Here is an 18644-nt window from a genome sequence, read left to right as displayed (position 1 = left end):
GCCACTTATCTGGAGCCTTGGGCTCGCTCGGGCCACTTCGGAGGTGGGGTGCCCTCGGCCTCTCGGCCTGGGGCTCGGTCACTCAGGCACAGCTGGCTGCTGGGTGCGTCACTGCAACTCCCCCTGGCTTCTGCTCCGCGGCTGCTGAGTGAACACTCATCTGGGACTCTCCTCAGCTCTTTCTGGGACAGTGGCGCGGCTGCCCCTCTGTTGGTCTTCCTTGGTCTCTTTTTTTCTGAGGGCCTCTGGATGTCTGGAGTTTTGATCTCCTCCATACCTGCTTTATGCCCTGGAGGACAGGGCTGTGGCCCCCCCCACACCCTCTAGCAGATCATTACATGAAGGAACCTTTTAAAAAAAACAAGCGCATCCATGCTCACAGGTGTACACACGGGTGATCACACCCACAAACTACACCCTTTTTGGCTCCTACCTCAAAGCACACTGTGTGCTGTCGATCTTATGTGCTGCACAATAATGTTTAATATTTAGTATTTACTGTCATATTCCCATATATCATTGTGTTGTTGTTTATTCTATTACTCTTGTTCTCTTCTGCTTGTTTTCTTTTTTCTTTCTCAACAGGTGATCCAGGTGATCAATATATGCATTTTCTTTTTCTTTTTTTTCTTTTTTTTTCTTTTTTTCTGCCCATTCTGTTGGTTTTTGTTTTTTGCCATTCTCCATGGCCAAGGTAAGAAAGGCTGAAAGACGACCACCACTGAACAAGACACACAAGCTGAAACGTCAAGACTGGGCCAAGAAATATCTCAAGACTGGTTTTTCTAAGGTTTTATGGACTGATGAAATGAGAGTGAGTCTTGATGGGCCAGATGGATGGGCCCATGGCTGGATTGGTAAAGGGCAGAGAGCTCCAGTCCAACTCAGACGCCAGCAAGGTGGAGGTGGAGTACTGGTTTGGGCTGGTATCATCAAAGATGAGCTTGTGGGGCCTTTTCGGGTTGAGGATGGAGTCAAGCTCAACTCCCAGTCCTACTGCCAGTTCCTGGAAGACACCTTCTTCAAGCAGTGGTACAGGAAGAAGTCTGCATCCTTCAAGAAAAACATGATTTTCATGCAGGTCAATGCTTCATCACACACGTCCAAGTATTCCACAGCGTGGCTGGCAAGAAAGGGTATAAAAGAAGAAAAACTAATTACATGGCCACCTTGTTCACCTGATCTGAACCCCATTGAGAACCTGTGGTCCATCATCAAATGTGAGATTTACAAGGAGGGAAAACAGTACACCTCTCTGAACAGTGTCTGGGAGGCTGTGGTTGCTGCTGCACGCAATGTTGATGGTGAACAGATCAAAACACTGACAGAATCCATGGATGGCAGGCTTTTGAGTGTCCTTGCAAAGAAAGGTGGCTATATTGGTCGCTGATTTGTTTTTGTTTTGTTTTTGAATGTCAGAAATGTATATTTGTGAATGTGAAGATGTTATATTGGTGTCACTGGTAAAAATAAATAATTGAAATGGGTATATATTAGTTTTTTGTTAAGTTGCCTAATAATTATCCCCAGTAATAGTCACCTGCACACACAGATATCCCCCTAAAATAGGTAAAACTAAAAACTACTTCCAAAAACATTTAGCTTTGATATTAATGAGTGTTTTGGGTTCATTGAGAACATGGTTGTTGTTCAATAATAACATTATTCCTCAAAAATACAACTTGCCTAATAATTCTGCACTCCCTGTAAAGGTTTAAATCACTGTCAATTTCAGTCATTTATGTGGGAAATAGATTCAGAGTTTGCCAACATTCCTTATCATACAGAGGTCCATTGGCTGAGTTGGGGAAAAATTCTCAACAGAGTTTTTGAGCTCAGCAAGGAAATCTATCAGTTCATGGACATGGCATGTATTATGTGGTGAAGGCATTTCAAGTGAAGCTGTCAAAAAAGCACCAGTGCAACTTGCCTCACTTTCCCTGTTGCCAAGTTATTTTGAACCAATTCAGCGCTACAGTGTTCCCAAATGCGCACTTTGCTGATAAACTGAGCGCACTGAGTTCGCACGGCGCTTTGGTGACTTTGAAGCACAAAATGAGAATTTTGAGCTGCTTCACAACCCATTTACAGTTGACGTGGAAACTGCACCTGTGCAGATTTAGATGGAGCTGCATTCTAATGGGACACTCAAGGGAAAGTAAGACATTGAATGGCCTGCAGAGTTTATTAGTTCCATTCCTGAAACAATGCCCCAGCTCCGTCTGCATGCAGCTCGGACCTTGTATATGTTTTCATTTATATTTTCTGGGGGTTTTGGCAGCATGTTCATATTTCTAACTGGCATAATTTTGACAGGATATATTTTCATGGAGAGCAAAATATTTAAAGTTAAAATTTATTTCTTTAAGTTTATTTATTCTGGAATTATATTCCTGTCTGTATTCATATTTATGTTTGAAAACATTGTTGTAGTGTGTTCAATAAATGTTTATCTTGTTTGGCCCGCAACCTAAAGTGTGCCTTGAGGTTTGGCCCCCTGTGCAATTGAGTTTGACACCCCTGATCTAAATGGTCCAAGCTCATGGGTATTAAAACGTTATCAGCACAAATGTCTTCTATGTGATTCTCAGTATGTTATTCAGAGCTCTGGTCATAATGCAGAAATAAAGGTGAATGTGCGGTACACACAACACACAATGCGGTACACCACTTCCCTGATGAGAGTTTTGCTTAACTTGTTTGATGATGCAAAGCAGTTTTATTGACTCATCAAAGATGTATCCTAGCTTCTGTGAGAAAGCTATTAGTCTGCTCAACAATTTAGCCTTTACTGAAAGCTCAGGGCTGAATAAGAATGAGAGCAGGCCTGTCTGAATGCCAGCTGAACAGCTGAGGCGCTGCAACCTCATTTGGAATCTGAACCCTCGAACGGCCCTTTCCTGTCAACATTCAGCATTGTGTGAAACAGTGTCTACCAGCCCATCACTGCCACCAGCCCTTCAGCCCCATAGGCATAGACCTGGTTCCAAAAGAAATGATGAGTTTGGCCTCTAGCAAACATAGGGCCCTCTGGACACTCAGAGCTATACATTACTACAAGAAAAGAGTTAAGATGTTTTGGATAGGAAGAGAAAAGGAAATGAAAGAATGAGGAAGGAATGACAGAAAGCAAAGAATGTTAAGGAAAGAAATGGTAGTATATGTAGGCTTGTTCAAATGTGTAACCTGTAGCACCTAAGCATCACTTAGTAGTTTAGTCAGGTTAGAATCTTTTTCCACATCTTTTATGATCACTTTTGTTCCCCGAATACTCAGGTGTGACTAATATATTCACTGTTTCACTGTTAGAGTTACCTAGTGTCATTAAGAAGCCATCCAATCTGTCAACAATGAAAAAAAGTTTGGTCATTGTTTGCAAATAGCAAAGGAAAATGACACTGCTAGCTAAAACCTAGCTCTAGCTCAGCCAGTAAAATTATATCAGAAATATGCTCACCACAACTTCTCAGGCACTGAAGCCTTGTGTGATGGTCATGTTTTTGTCACTCAGCTAATGTCTGTGGGTCTAAATCAATGTAGCCATAATAACTTTAAAAAAGATGCTTACTTTTCCCCCATTTCCAAACAATGCACACCACATACTATCATGTGAAACAAAATGTTTTCACACATTAAACTTTAACATTCACATCTATGAACAATAACTTAAAGTAACAGTTTTTCTATATGCCTTTATTAGTCTGTCAAATACTTGTGGAGGAATTTTGGCCCACTGTTCGTTCCAACATTGAGCTTTCTGGCTATTTCTTAATTATTGCTTCCTTAAGTTCCTGACGCATTTTCTTTACTTTAGTAAAAACCAGATCAAACCAGGACTCACTGGCGAGATACAGGGAAACAAGACTAACAAGTTTAATGTAATGAAGAAGTCAAAGGACGATGGAAACGTACTTATGGCTGAACAGGAGGGGCAACGATGAGTAAAAGCAGAGGCTGTGCCCACAGTGAGATTCACACACAAATATATTTATACACTTAAACACAAAACACATTATCACTGTTGACTCAAGCCAGCAGAAAAAAACTGTATTTTCATAAAATATTTGTTATCAGGCTTAAATATGCAAAAATACTATCAACCCAAGTAACCACTGGGCTAAAATTCCCTTTTTGGCTTTTTTGTTCTGTGGACCCAATTACATGGAGGGTTTGTCACTCTACAACTTCTAATGTGGGTTCATTACCATTCTTATGTCTAAATCAAACTAGACAAAGTTCCCATACCAAAAGATGACAACTGGATCTATCGGTTGAGTAGCATTCACTATGCTAAGCAGAAGACTTATCTTCCCCATGTCCCCTTAAAGATTCTGAAAAAAGAGTGAAAGTAAGTGAAATCTACATTTATAAGTGACACATACAGTCTAACATAAAGAGCGTGACGATGAGCATTTGCCTGTGAGAGCAGAGGCATCCCTAGACTATGCTCTTTTGTCCTGTGAGTGTGGAACAGAAGTTAGCTCAGTGAATCAGTGCTGCTGAAGGACACATAGAAGTCAGAATCCAGTTTCCTGCATTTCACCTTCCACTTGCTTTTCTGATGGGACTTAAGAAGTCATTTTAGTGCGCAATTCATGTTTGATGACTCTATTGATTTTCCTTTCCGCTCTGCTTTCTGCCCCTCTCTCATTCCTCTGTTTCCATCTCCCTCACCTCTCTTTTCTCCTCTCCAGCCTGCCATTCCCTATTGACTTAAGTGACCCTACAGCTCCACACTCCCTCTTGCTTTCTACCATCTCGCCAGTCCCCCCCCCCCCCCCGCTCATTGCTAGTGGCTACCATTTTCCACGGCCTTGTAGGGCTTTTCTTTTCTGAACTATTTACTATAACATAGAGCAGTGTGATAGGTTTGTAGCATAAACCTATTCGCTGGAACGTTAAGACAATATAATTACACTGCTAAGCAAGACACAAGTAGGCAAAGTTCTTCATGTTACTCGTGCACGGGAGAGAACCGGACAACCGCTTGACTCCAGTTGGTCTCGTCCGTTCTCCCATACACTGTCCTTTTATTGAGGTTACATGAATATGCATAGGTTCATTAACATACGACGTCTACATACAAACAAAGAGTACCTTGCCTGTGTGTGTGTGTGTGTGTGTGTGTGTGTGTGTGTGTGTGTGTGTGTGGACTGCTGATCAAAGGGTCAAACATCCTTGGTTAGGAAGAGGGTAGCCTCCCCCTCACCCTAGATGGTTCATCCTAGATAACACGGTGAGGAAGTCCTGCAGTTCATCTAAACAAAGAGCACTTAGACTAGAACAGACGCAACTACGTTAATCCTACCATAAAATAATAAGACACGGTATGACCTCTCATGCTCCCAAAGTGCTGTCTAATACACACAAAGTTTGCAGACTATCAAGGATCAAAACCTCTACCAATCTACAACTAATTACAAAACTCTAAGCATATATAAGTAAATATTTCTAAGCATAAATGACAATCAACAATACAAATCTAACATTTCCCCCCTTTTTGACCTTTATGCCTGAAAAGTTCCCAGGTATGAATACGTCATGTCTGACAGTTTCAATGCAAACCTTTTTATACTCAGCATATGTCAAATCACCCTAAATTACTGAAAGGTACACAGTTTAATAAATGTATTAGCAGTTACCCCATTCATTGAGCTCATCTCATGGCAAACTGCATCTTACGAGCAACCAAAGAAATTGTTAATTTAATAGTGAAACTAAAAAAGTAACATTTTCAAAAACATCTCAACTTGGTGGTGCTTCCTCCGGGTGTGCACATCACATGTCTCTCTGCAGAGTGGTTTAAGCTCTGCAGGGCGTCATGAATGTCTCTTCCAGTTGTTTCCATCACTGTCCATAGGACCAGAGTCCAAATGTATGTAGAATAGACATTCAAACATACTAGTTGGTTTTGTGGTTCGTCAACATGGGTCTCAGCTATTTCCAAGCTGCAGACCTCTCAGCACTCTAGTTTTATGGCCTCTTACCAGCCCCCATCACCTGACTTCAGACCTTCGTCTTGTGAGGGGGATATTTATGACTCCTTAATTGTCCACGCTCTGCAGAAAAAGCTCTCTGTGGAAAGGGTGCTGGGTTCCGTCATCTTACTGCTGTTATGATCCCAGCAGCCTTCAGAGTGTCATCGTATGCACAGTATAGTGGCACAGCATTAGGTGATGTTCATAGGAAACTGCTGTCATCACCACCATAGCTTCTGGTTCCTGTGCTTTCACAGAATCATGATGTCATCCTCGAACTCCTTCTGCGCTGTCGATGGAGCTTGGCACGCTCCCCTCATCCCACGAGTTTTCATGTTCCAACGCTGCTGAAGGTTTAAGGCAGAGCACGTCGTACACCTTAGTCGTCTTCCTCAGCGTCAATATTGAATCTTTCATTTTATTTAAAATCTCCTGGAAACTCAGTAGCACAGCTCTCTGTGTGATGTCTGCTGTGCTGAAGATGATCTCTGATCCTCCTGAAGCCTCTCTCCTGGCCTCAGCTCCCATCTTGTGGACGATCCTCTCCTCTATTTTGCAGGCAGTTTCATGGTCCTTGCTGTGGCTCCAAGGTCTGATCTCATGATGGGCCCCAACCAGCTTGACCTTTGACCTCAACCACTGCCTGGCTGTCAGCTATGCCTGGAATGGTTCACGCTTCTCACTGGGCCTCTGAAGATTTCTCAGGAGATTACTGCTGCACCTATATTTCCTTGCTAAGAAGAAAAACTTCTATTTGGAGAGCATGTCAACAATCATCAAACCACATTCTTTAGTTCAGTGAACTTCACTTATAGGCCATCAAAGCCTCATCTGAACATGGATGCACCACTTGCATAGGTTTAATACTTGTAAATAAAACGGCTAATCACACAAATCACTGCAACAATAATAGTAAACATTGTTTAATGTTAATCCTTGCACTCCACCTCTTGACGCATGGACATTCCCATGCGTCAACTCACCAAACCTGGATCCCTGTCTTAAAGAAAAAGATTAGCTAGATCATGTCCCAGGCAACATCAGGGCATCTCCTCTGGAGTAGCTCCGTAACCCTGCAATAAAAGATGTTAGCGTGTGTTGCATATTAAGTTTGCTTAACACCTGGCTCTCCCAGGAGCCTGCATACACACCATCACGGCCTGGAAAGCAAAATCTGGAAGTGAAATCAAACTTCATACCTGTAAACAATTGTATCATAAGAGTAATAAGCATTCAACATCAGCAAGACAAGTGTCATGTGCAGGTTTTCTCAAATCAGTAAACTACAATTATTTTCATAAGTCGCCTCAGACATGGATCATCCCATGTACTCAGGCAACATTAATGTAATCGGTGACTGCTCTTAAGCAAAGTCACTCCACTTATATATTACCATGGGCTCAAAAGTGGCCAGCTAATGAGCCCATATCAAACTATCCCAGAAACACTGTATCTCTTATTTGTTCTTCTCATGTTACTTGTCCGCTTCTGCCGAATCCTCTACACGCAGTCATAGAAAAACAAACATTAGCAATACACATTGACTGTGGTCAGACGGAGGTCAGACACAGGTCAACAGATTCTAAAGGTGCCATAAAACACCATAAAGTTAACACTCGCTGTGGAAACAGTAACACTGGTCTCATCACAGTATGTCTCAAACTATATTAATTTCTCCATCAACATATGCCTGTAACTACAGTTTTCTTCACACATAAACCCAGAAATCTTTTAGTAGAGAAACATTAGCCAGTATTCCTATAAATCACATGATCAAACACATGAAGAACCGTAATGCTGTAAAAACGAAAATGCAAATGTTAGCGCTTGCGCAGGCGTATGCATACTTTGTCACAGATATCTCTGTGAGCAACTCAAGCCTATGAATAACACACCTGATAAATGCACAGACACAGAAAATGGCATTTAAAAGGTTAAATCATCATGCAACCTCGAGTGTTGCTGTCATCTTTCTGCTCCTGTAAAAGGAAACACATGGGTTCATCTGCACCTTTGTCAGGTGGGGGTTAGCTTCACACAATCATGTTCAGTCAGTCAGTCAGATATTTTAAAATTCTTACTCATTCACTCAGTGGTTCCTTCTTTTGCTAATTGTGGAAATTATCATCGCATTCGTTTCCACGCTCAGCAAAACGACGTTATTTCAAAAAGAAAAATAATTTAGACTGGATTTCCTCGTTGAATCCTTTTTGGGGGGGACTCATTTCCTAATTGTCCCAAATAAGTGGCTTTCTCCTGAACCCATTTTAAATGTGGAGAAACTCACTTGCAACAATTTTCTTGACGACGTGTAACGCTTTTAATTCTCGACTTGCAGATCTGCTCAAAGAAAAGAAATTCACAAGCAAAAATCAGTGCTTGTTCAAAAATGAAAAATAAAAAATAACAGAGATTATCAAACCAAACTCTCAGTGCACTGTGAAAGTATCAAAATAAAAAGGCCTTGTTAAGTCATGACACAAGCTCCTCATCTCAGGAGGGTAAATCATACCATTAGCATGGTTTATCATACCATCATACTAATCGGCAGGCTCAACTTCACAACAAAAGAAAAATCATCAGCTAGATTCACTCCAAATCAACCATCAGCTGCACAACACACAACATAACCCTAATGTCATATTAGCTATGAGTTTAATCACCCGGTCTGTGCTCTTCACTCATTTAAGCCACAGATCTATTTTATTCAATTTTTCCTTTTTCCCTTCATCATAAAACATGTGACATGCTGTCATGCACTTCACAAAACAGTCTGTTCTGACGTATTCAGAGTTGTGTATCTAAATACAGGATTCACTCGCACATCAAAGCAGGAAACTCAGTGTTTTAGAGTCTCTACTCAACACACAACAAACTCCAACACATCTCATTCACTCGTGCTAGAATTCAATCACCTTTCATTAATCTAAAACCGATCAACTAATTTGCATATCAGCTATTAATCCACTAAGTTGACAGGACGACAGAAAAGCATGTTCAAAATAGTATCACAAAAGACAATTTCCCTCATACAGTAAATTACATGTGCTGCCTCAATCAAGCAGGAAGCTTCTCCCAATTTACCATTTTAACACTAAATTTATTGTCTGATCACTGATTTATCAAACCAGGATTTTTTTTTTTTTCCCACAAAAGTTAAATTGTTGTCCTGCAACTTGTAGAGTCAATTTTTTTTCTTTAGGATAAATTCAGTATTTGATAACAAGTGTCTGCTAAATTGACACTATTGTAACACTGATGAAAGATAACAAGCTAATTTTCATTACATGTGTTTGTGTTATTAGGCAGGTCTAATGCATGTCTGTGGAGCTGCATCTCCAGCAGAGCATGTTCTTAAAGCTGCCTTTCCTACACATTTCTCTGCTATTATTTAATCATTTCTTAACTAATGTGCTATGAGTCTTCATGAGTCATTTTGTGTTTGGAATTGTTAGTAGGGTTAATGCATGTTCTGCTTGTGTGTGTGTGATTTTGTATATGTTTCTATTTTCGCAATGTTTCAGACTCCGTCTCAATTTTCCAACTTAAGCAGTCAGTTTTCTTTTCCCCAGGTTTGCTAACCCAAATTTTGATTTCCCACATTAAATAATTCCTATGTGTTCTCACCTAGTCTTCTCACTCTGTTGTCCTCTCACTCTTTTGTCCTCTCCCTCTTCAACAGTCCCGGCAGTTCTCCTTCAGCTTTGTCCTGTCTAGTAGCTGAAGTGCTGCTGCTGCCTTCTTGGGCGACTTCTTAGCAGCTGCTGCCGGTTTCTTGGCTTTGGCCGCGGCGGGCTTCTTGGCTTTGCTCTCAGTAGCCTTGTTCATCTTGAAGGATCCGGAGGTCCTGGTGCCCTTGGTCTGCACCAGAGTGCCCTTCGCCACCAGGCTCTTGATGGCGGTCTTGACACGGGCCTTGTTCTTGTCCACATCATAGCCTCCGGCAGCCAGAGCCTTCTTGAGAGCGGCCACAGACAGGCCGTTGCGCTCCTTGGAAGCGGCCACGGCTTTCACAATCAGCTCGCCCACGCTGAGGCCGACCTTCTTGGGCTTGGAAGTCATCGTCTTCTTCTTCTTGGCCTGAACCTCGGCGCAGGGCGCAGGGCGTGTTTATGATGGAGCCTTTCCCACCACAGCGCTGGCACGTTGAACGCATCATGAAGGGTCCATTTCTTTCATGTCGCTAGCCGCATGTGGCTTGCCCGAGTCACTCAGTCCTTTTTGAGCATTTCAACATGCTGCCGCCGCAGACCCTGGCCTCAGATCCAGCAAGTTTAGCGCGCTGATCTCCAAAAAAGTCCCGAAGGCCAGAAAGACGTCAAATAAGTGTCTCGTGCTGAGAACTCAAACAAAAACTCCTCTTCACGCTGCCATCTTGCTCGCCCCTCCGTGAAATTCAACCAATCAGACAGGAAGATGGGTTTGCTTTCTTCTTCTGCTGCTGTTTATCCACATTGCTGCTGCTTTGCTGGGACTTTTTGTGCTCAGGACTTGCTGCTGTCTCTTTATCATGTTATTGCTTTGGAGCTGCATTCCTTATCTTCAGGGAGGAGTGAGCTCGCTTGTGAGGTTGAGAAACACATGGCACTGTAAATAAGTCAGCCAGAAACTTGGCCTGCATGTTTCCAATGATGTTAAACTATAACTTTCTTCCGACTGTTGCATGTGGAAAATTGATACAGGTCTGCTTTTCACCTGAAAGTGACAAACTAAAACATGTTCATTATTATCATCACTGCTTAATCAACACACATCTCTCTCTCTCTCTCTGTCTGTGTTTGTGTGAACAATCCTTTCTTAAAAGCAGAAAATGACATTGTAGTTGTTTTTCGGCTGATCAACACAAAACCTTTTTCCTATGATTATTTCTCTTCGTCTACAATGTAGTAATTTGTCTCTTTTTCACTCTTTTTTTTTTTTCTTCACAATAGCTGGTGGTCTGCAAAATCACCGCTCTCACTCACAATCAGAGGCAATCACTTTTGCACAGCGCACAAAAACACTGTGATGTCAGACACATTCACACTCACTTTTTCATCTGCATAAATAAACCATATGGCTGGAGATATGTGCCATGGTGATCCATAAGCATGATCACCAGTTTATTTAATTATTTTTAATCCAACAAAACAAATAAACAAAAACATGATGCTGATGCTACACACACACACACGAGTCAAGGTGCAGAAAAACTGCTCATGGAAACGCTGCACACTCTCTGTTTCCCTCTCTTTGAGTAGTTCTCAGACAGTTCTTGATCTGATAATGTGTAGCTTGCTCATCAGCTCAAAAAACAAAAACAAAACTGCAACGCGACATCACACAGTAGTTGCATGCTCTGCCCACAGTGGCAAAGTCTTACACTTACATATTCAACACAGCTTCTCCATCATGTATCTTTAGATGTTTCATACAGGGTTGAGCATATTAGTTGTTTTCACAGATGTGCTCTATATCTCAACAATGGCTCATAATAAGACGACAGTCTTCCACACAGGTCAAGTGCCTCTATGCACTTCATGAGTTTAAATATTTATCTATATCACTTCACCTCACATGTCATTGTACTGAATTTAAGCAACCACAAGCTTAATGTAGATTACTTTTAACAACTATCCACCTCAATTAAATCTATGGTCTGGCACACAGGCTGCTGTCGATCAGGGCAAGCTAAAGAATAAACATTGTGTCAGCAAGGGGTGGGGGGAAAGCCATTCACCAGAGCATATCTTAAGTGCTGCTGATGTGGGCTGGCCTTCTCCACAGCTCTCCAAGGCTGGTGTGTTTTCTGAAAACTTCTAACATTTGAATCTCTTCCATTTATAAGCCTGCGATTAACCGCACGGCTCAGGTCCGCGTGACCGCGCTCGCATGAACCCGCGCAGCTGTGGAGCCGTCGCTCTCTCTTTTTTACATAAATACTTTGTGCTGCCAGGAGCAAAGTCCAGCACAAACGTCTGTCTCCCTCCGACTCACTCTTGGTTGCTTAGAAACCCATGATAACAACAACAGTCGGTGTCACAGACCACATGTTCTGCTCCGCACACACAACAACAACAACAACGACGACGACAATGACAACAACACAAAATAGGCCTACTGTCCAGCACAATCTGGACCCCGCGGAACTTCTCAACACCCCACTGAGCGGTGGAGAACTCACTACAGTACCCCACACAGCGGTCTGTATTTCGCCCCACTAAGACGGCGAACCAAAAAAAGTTCGAACTGCGCAACTCTGCGACTTAATGCTTCTGTACAAAAAACCCCACTGAGCGGCCTTGTACATCGCCCCACTTAGACGGCGAATTTTAGCCCCACTGAGCGGCCACGGACAACGCCCCACTGAGTGGCGAAGACGTAATTTTAGCCCCACTAAGCGGCCACGGACAACGCCCCACTGAGCGGCGAAGACATACAGTTATAGAGTTGGACTCTAAACTTACTCGGTGTTGCTTAGCGTGTAATATCAGCCTCGAATCCCGCCAATCGCCATTCATCGAGGAGAAAAGACATACAGCGAATCCACAGGAACTTCCTGGCTGACGTCAGCCTTTCAGCGTGCCTCTCCTCCCCTCGGTGAATGCGATTCCAGGGCTCCGGCATCGAAGGACCAATTAATGATAGGTTTGTAGCATAAACCTATTCGCTGGAACGTTAAGACAATATAATTACACTGCTAAGCAAGACACAAGTAGGCAAAGTTCTTCATGTTACTCGTGCACGGGAGAGAACCGGACAACCGCTTGACTCCAGTTGGTCTCGTCCGTTCTCCCATACACTGTCCTTTTATTGAGGTTACATGAATATGCATAGGTTCATTAACATACGACGTCTACATACAAACAAAGAGTACCTTGCCTGTGTGTGTGTGTGTGTGTGTGTGTGTGTGTGTGTGTGTGTGTGTGTGTGTGTGTGGACTGCTGATCAAAGGGTCAAACATCCTTGGTTAGGAAGAGGGTAGCCTCCCCCTCACCCTAGATGGTTCATCCTAGATAACACGGTGAGGAAGTCCTGCAGTTCATCTAAACAAAGAGCACTTAGACTAGAACAGACGCAACTACGTTAATCCTACCATAAAATAATAAGACACGGTATGACCTCTCATGCTCCCAAAGTGCTGTCTAATACACACAAAGTTTGCAGACTATCAAGGATCAAAACCTCTACCAATCTACAACTAATTACAAAACTCTAAGCATATATAAGTAAATATTTCTAAGCATAAATGACAATCAACAATACAAATCTAACACAGTGTATAAACTAAAACATGTTTCTTCTGCTTTACTAGCCAAAATGTATACTGCAGTGTATGGGAAAGGGTCATAAAGTGCTGCTTGGCAAGTATTTGGGGGGTGCTCATAGCTAATGAGCACAGTATAAGAAACAGTAATTAATTGCAATTAAGTGATTAGTTAATTCAAATCAATGACATATCTGCCTAAGCTTCATTATGTCAACATTCTGTAGTGGCCATAGAAATGTAAATTGCTGTAGAACTATGTCCCTGCTTCAAAGTCTTTAATGCATTTTAAGAGAATGTGGGGTAGAAGGGTGGGTGGGAAAAGCACTGGACTTGAATCATTATTAATCAAAATTGTTGTTTTTAATTATAATAGTTATCAATAAAACAGCAACAACAATGTGTGTATGAATATTAATTCAGCAGGAGTTAAAGTTAAACTGACGAAATGGGCCATTGACATTGTACCTACACACCAGATACTGTTTTAGTTTAGACTGTAAAATAAATACATTTAAATAAATGTTTACGTTTTAGAAAACCATTCTCAGGTGGTTGTCCCATTTGGGAATTAGCTTCCAGTGAGCTTGCACTCAAACAGAGAAGTTCTCTGTTGGGATGAACTTACTATACTGTCGGGTATTTAAGATGTCATAGGACCTTATTATTATTATTGTTACTGTCCTGTTATTATGTCTTGAGCTCAAGGCTAGTTTTAAAGATGTCTCAGGAAATGGTGCTATAATTATTTAGGGCATCTCACAGAAATGTCACAAATACTGACACAGACTCTGTCCCAAAGGACTGTAATATCAAATACAATATATTGAAATACTTTAAACTAAGATATTGAAATACTTTAAACTAAGAAGAGAGATTTATTTGCAAAACCAGCTTCTGTGGGAAGGTGCACACTTTTCATCCTATGGTGTGTTAAGCCATATGGTTAATGTGCTTCTATTACTTTAATTAAGTCTTGTGTGATACTGTCATTGAAGAATTCTTCAAACAAATCATATATTTGCATTTAAATAAAGCATACTGAAAGTTATGCGTGCCAAAAGTAGGAGTCTGTGTGAGTGGAGTTTTTTGTTGTTTTTGAGAGGGAAAGAAAAAGCTAGCCCTGATGACAGTGAGTGTGTTTTAGAGTGAGTCATACCACCCACTGCTGGTTGAAAATGAAGAGACAAAGGAGCAGACAAGTGCCCTAACCCTGGAGAGCCATCAAAACACTGAAATATACTGAGCTCACTCTGTCTGAAGTGAAGTTGAGGACACTTTGAACCACAGCCAGAGGCAACTACACACTGGGGTGGTGATGAGATAAAAGCGGATGGGCAAGGAGCTCTACTTTGGTGCACAGAGTTATGGTAAGTAGTGTAAACAGTGGAAAAATTGTGAAGCTGATGATGTGTTTAGTCTTGAAGTATGGAGAAAACTGTTTGTTTTGAGGTAAATCAGAGCAATATGATGCAAAAAAACAAACAAAACTATAGTACTGAGCAGGGGTCTTTTCCACGTGTCCCTGTTGCAACATGCCTGAGTAAAATTAGTAAAATTAGCAAGAGTATAGAATGCTTAAGTGGCAACCCCTAACCCTACTAGAGATGGCACGATACCACTTTTTTATGTCCGATACCGATACCGATATCATAAATTTCGATATCTGCCGATACCGATATGAATCCGATATAGTGTTTTTTAATCAACAAAACTGTTTTTTAAATATCTTGCTGCATTTTGTATAAGTTCATACTCAAGTTTAAAACAACAACTACACTAAAGCTATTCTGTTATACCTGTATGCAAAAAAAAATATTTCATAGTTCAGCAATACTGATCAATCTAATAAACTTAAACCTACACCATCCTCCCTATTCTGGTATTTTAAAGAGTACTTAGCATAAATATTAAGCAACCTAACTAATAGGGTTCCAACTCCCAGCAACAACAAAAATAAAAAAATAAAAAATAGGGAACCACCCCTCACACTCCACCTCATGATGCTTAATCGACGTAATCAACCTTAATTTGATGCAGTGTGAAAAAAAATGCACAGAAATCAATTATTTTTCAAGAAATATTAAATAGATTCAACATCTTTCTTCAACAAAATTGCAGACTGCACAGATGGTACCTTCCCAAAGGGAAAAAGTACTATAGCTTACTAGGGTATATATATTAGACTTAATAGTTACTATATACAGTAATGGACTTCTATTCATTTTGCATCAAATTAAAACTTTGGGTGTCAGATAATTATTTATTAAAAGCTAGACATTTTAAATGAGAATAAGAAAGAAAAGTATGTCTTTGTGCCCCCTTTTCCCTGTTAATGCCCTATCGGCCCCCCTGGCTAAACTTTGCTAGATCCGCCCCTGCACAGTTACCAGCGTCAGCTACGTAGAAAAAGATCCTGGAGTAGAAAGTAATATTAAATACATTCTAACAATAGCTGATCAAGCTTAAACGTGCTGCTGTTGTTCAGCCGCTGGTTTACTCTTTCTGGTGCAAAGTGGGCCAAAAACAAACTAGAGAGACGGACTCGCGACAGAAAAGCCGATCAGCTGATCGTTAAGCAGTTTCATGATTGAAGTAGCAGCAGGAGAGGCAGTCGCTCCATATATCGCTTGTTAAGCTTAACGCAGGAATGCTTTACATTCAGAGATGGACTTACACACTTGCTTTACTTCTCTCGGGATAACTTTGTCGGAGATGAAATGCTGGGTTGCTAGCGAAGCTCCAAATGCTATCCAGACCACCGACAGGTCCCCATGCCACAGCCGCTCTATCACGTGATGCATACTGCTCTGACGTGCGTGCTAACGTTCTGAGGTGAGTTACGGCGTGTTGCAAGTTTTGTGAGGTGCTTTCGTGATATTTAATGGATCGGATTACATTTTTTATTTTTCTCCGATATCCGATCCAGTAATTTAGGTCAGTATCGGACCGATACCGATACGTAATATCGGATCGGTCCATCTCTAAACCCTACTCAAGTAAATTTAACCCTTGTATGGTGTTCGGGTCTGTGAGACCCGTGTTCAGTTTTTTTCAAAAGAAAAATTAAACAATTAATTATTTTTTCACGTGTAAATGTGTTGTGTCTTTCCACTCACTCCACTTGATTATAACTGATTTATTTATAACATTTTATATAAAAGAAAATCGAGAAGCACATTAATTCATAAATGTGATCTAACAAAGGTAAAGGGAAAAAATTAACCATGTTTGCTGTTCATATGTCTTGTAATTGGGATGAAGTAAACATCTGTTGAGTAATTTAACATAAAATTGTTTGATAGTGTTAATTTGGAAAGCCAAAACTCTAGCGGGTCCACCAGACCCATGAACACTGGCTGAGTAACAAAAATACGAACACCACACAAGGGTTAAGTTAATGTAAGTGTTAGAAAAAATATACTTCTAAAACTACTTTTATTGCTCAATGTTCATTCACTCATGAGCTGCTGTAACATGAATCCAATGGCTGAATCACCACCTCAGCATGCAGTCAAGTTCTATAGTCTTGCTAATGACCTACTAAAATGGCCTGTATTTGTATAGCGCTTTACTAGTCCCTAAGGACCCCAAAGCGCTTTACACAACCAGTCATCCACCCATTCACACACACATTCACACACTGGTGATGGTAAGCTACATTGTAGCCACAGCCACCCTGGGGCGCACTGACAGAGCCGAGGCTGCCGGACACTGGCGCCACCGGGCCCTCTGACCACCACCAGTAGGCAACAAGTGAAATGTCTTGCCCAAGGACACAACGACCGAGACTGTCAGAGCTGGGGCTCGAACTGGCTAACTTCTGATTACAAGGCGAACTCCCAACTCTTGAGCCACGATCGCCCCATACCATACGATCGCCTGAATACTAATTGTATTCAGGTGTGTTGCAACAGGGACACATGGAAAAGCTTCAGGACAATGGCCCTTGAGGACTGGAGTTCGACACCCCTGGTATAGAGTATATTTAAAGAAATGCAAAAAAATGCACTCAAACATAACCCATATGTGATTCAGTTTGGGCAAAAGTCAGAGTTACAATGTACAGGGAGTGCAAAATTATTAGGCAAGTTGTATTTTTGAGGAATAATGTTATTATTGAACAACAACCATGTTCTCAATGAACCCAAAACACTCATTAATATCAAAGCTGAATGTTTTTGGAAGTAGTTTTTAGTTTGTTTTTAGTTTTAGCTATTTTAGGGGGATATCTGTGTGTGCAGGTGACTATTACTGTGCATAATTATTAGGCAACTTAACAAAAAACAAATATATACCCATTTCAATTATTTATTTTTACCAGTGAAACCAATATAACATCTCCACATTCACAAATATACATTTCTGACATTCAAAAACAAAACAAAAACAAATCAGCGACCAATATAGCCACCTTTCGTTGCAAGGACACTCAAAAGCCTGCCATCCATGGATTCTGTCAGTGTTTTGATCTGTTCACCATCAACATTGCGTGCAGCAGCAACCACAGCCTCCCAGACACTGTTCAGAGAGGTGTACTGTTTTCCCTCCTTGTAAATCTCACATTTGATGATGGGCCACAGGTTCTCAATGGGGTTCAGATCAGGTGAACAAGGTGGCCATGTAATTAGTTTTTCTTCTTTTGTACTCTTTCTTGCCAGCCATGCTGTGGAGTACTTGGACGCGTGTGATGGAGCATTGTCCTGCATGGAAATCATGTTTTTTTTGAAGGATGCAGACTTCTTCCTGTACCACTGCTTGAAGAAGGTGTCTTCCAGAAACTGGCAGTAGGACTGGGAGTTGAGCTTGACTCCATCCTCAACCCGAAAAGGCCCCACAAGCTCATCTTTGATGATACCAGCCCAAACCAGTACTCCACCTCCACCTTGCTGGCGTCTGAGTTGGACTGGAGCTCTCTGCCCTTTACCAATCCAGCCACGGGCCCATCCATCTGGCCCATCAAGACTCACTCTCATTTCATCAGTCCATAAAACCTTAGAAAAATCACTCTTGAGATATTTGTTGGCCCAGTCTTGACGTTTCAGCTTGTGTGTCTTGTTCAGTGGTGGTCGTCTTTTAGCCTTTCTTACCTTGGCCATGTCTCTGAGTATTGCACACCTTGTGCTTTTGGGCACTCCAGTGATGTTGCAGCTCTGAAATATGGCCAAATTGGTGGCAAGTGGCATCTTGGCAGCTGCACGCTTGACTTTTCTCAGTTCATGGGCAGTTATTTTGCGCCTTGGTTTTTCCACACGCTTCTTGCGACCCTGTTGACTATTTTGAATGAAACGCTTGATTGTTCGATGATCACGCTTCAGAAGCTTTGCAATTTTGAGACTGCTGCATCCCTCTGCAAGATATCTCACTATTTTTGACTTTGCTAAGCCTGTCAAGTCCTTCTTTTGACCCATTTTGCCAAA

General features: G+C 41.5%; 1 pseudogene across 1 annotated transcript; it reads right to left on the bottom strand.

The window, feature by feature from the left end:
* Positions 1-8288: 8288 nt before the first annotated feature.
* On the bottom strand, positions 8289-12500 carry LOC145431731 (histone H1 pseudogene; annotated as a pseudogene). The gene has a single exon (XR_013912012.1). The product of XR_013912012.1 is annotated as a histone H1 pseudogene (transcript).
* Between the last annotated feature and the right edge of the window lie 6144 nt (positions 12501-18644).

The sequence above is a fragment of the Astatotilapia calliptera genome, chromosome 11 (assembly GCF_964374335.1).
Source record: "Astatotilapia calliptera chromosome 11, fAstCal68.1, whole genome shotgun sequence".
NCBI lineage: Eukaryota > Metazoa > Chordata > Actinopteri > Cichliformes > Cichlidae > Astatotilapia > Astatotilapia calliptera.
The sequence above is the reverse complement of the archived record's forward strand: the minus strand, read 5'-3'. Positions and strand labels throughout refer to the sequence as shown.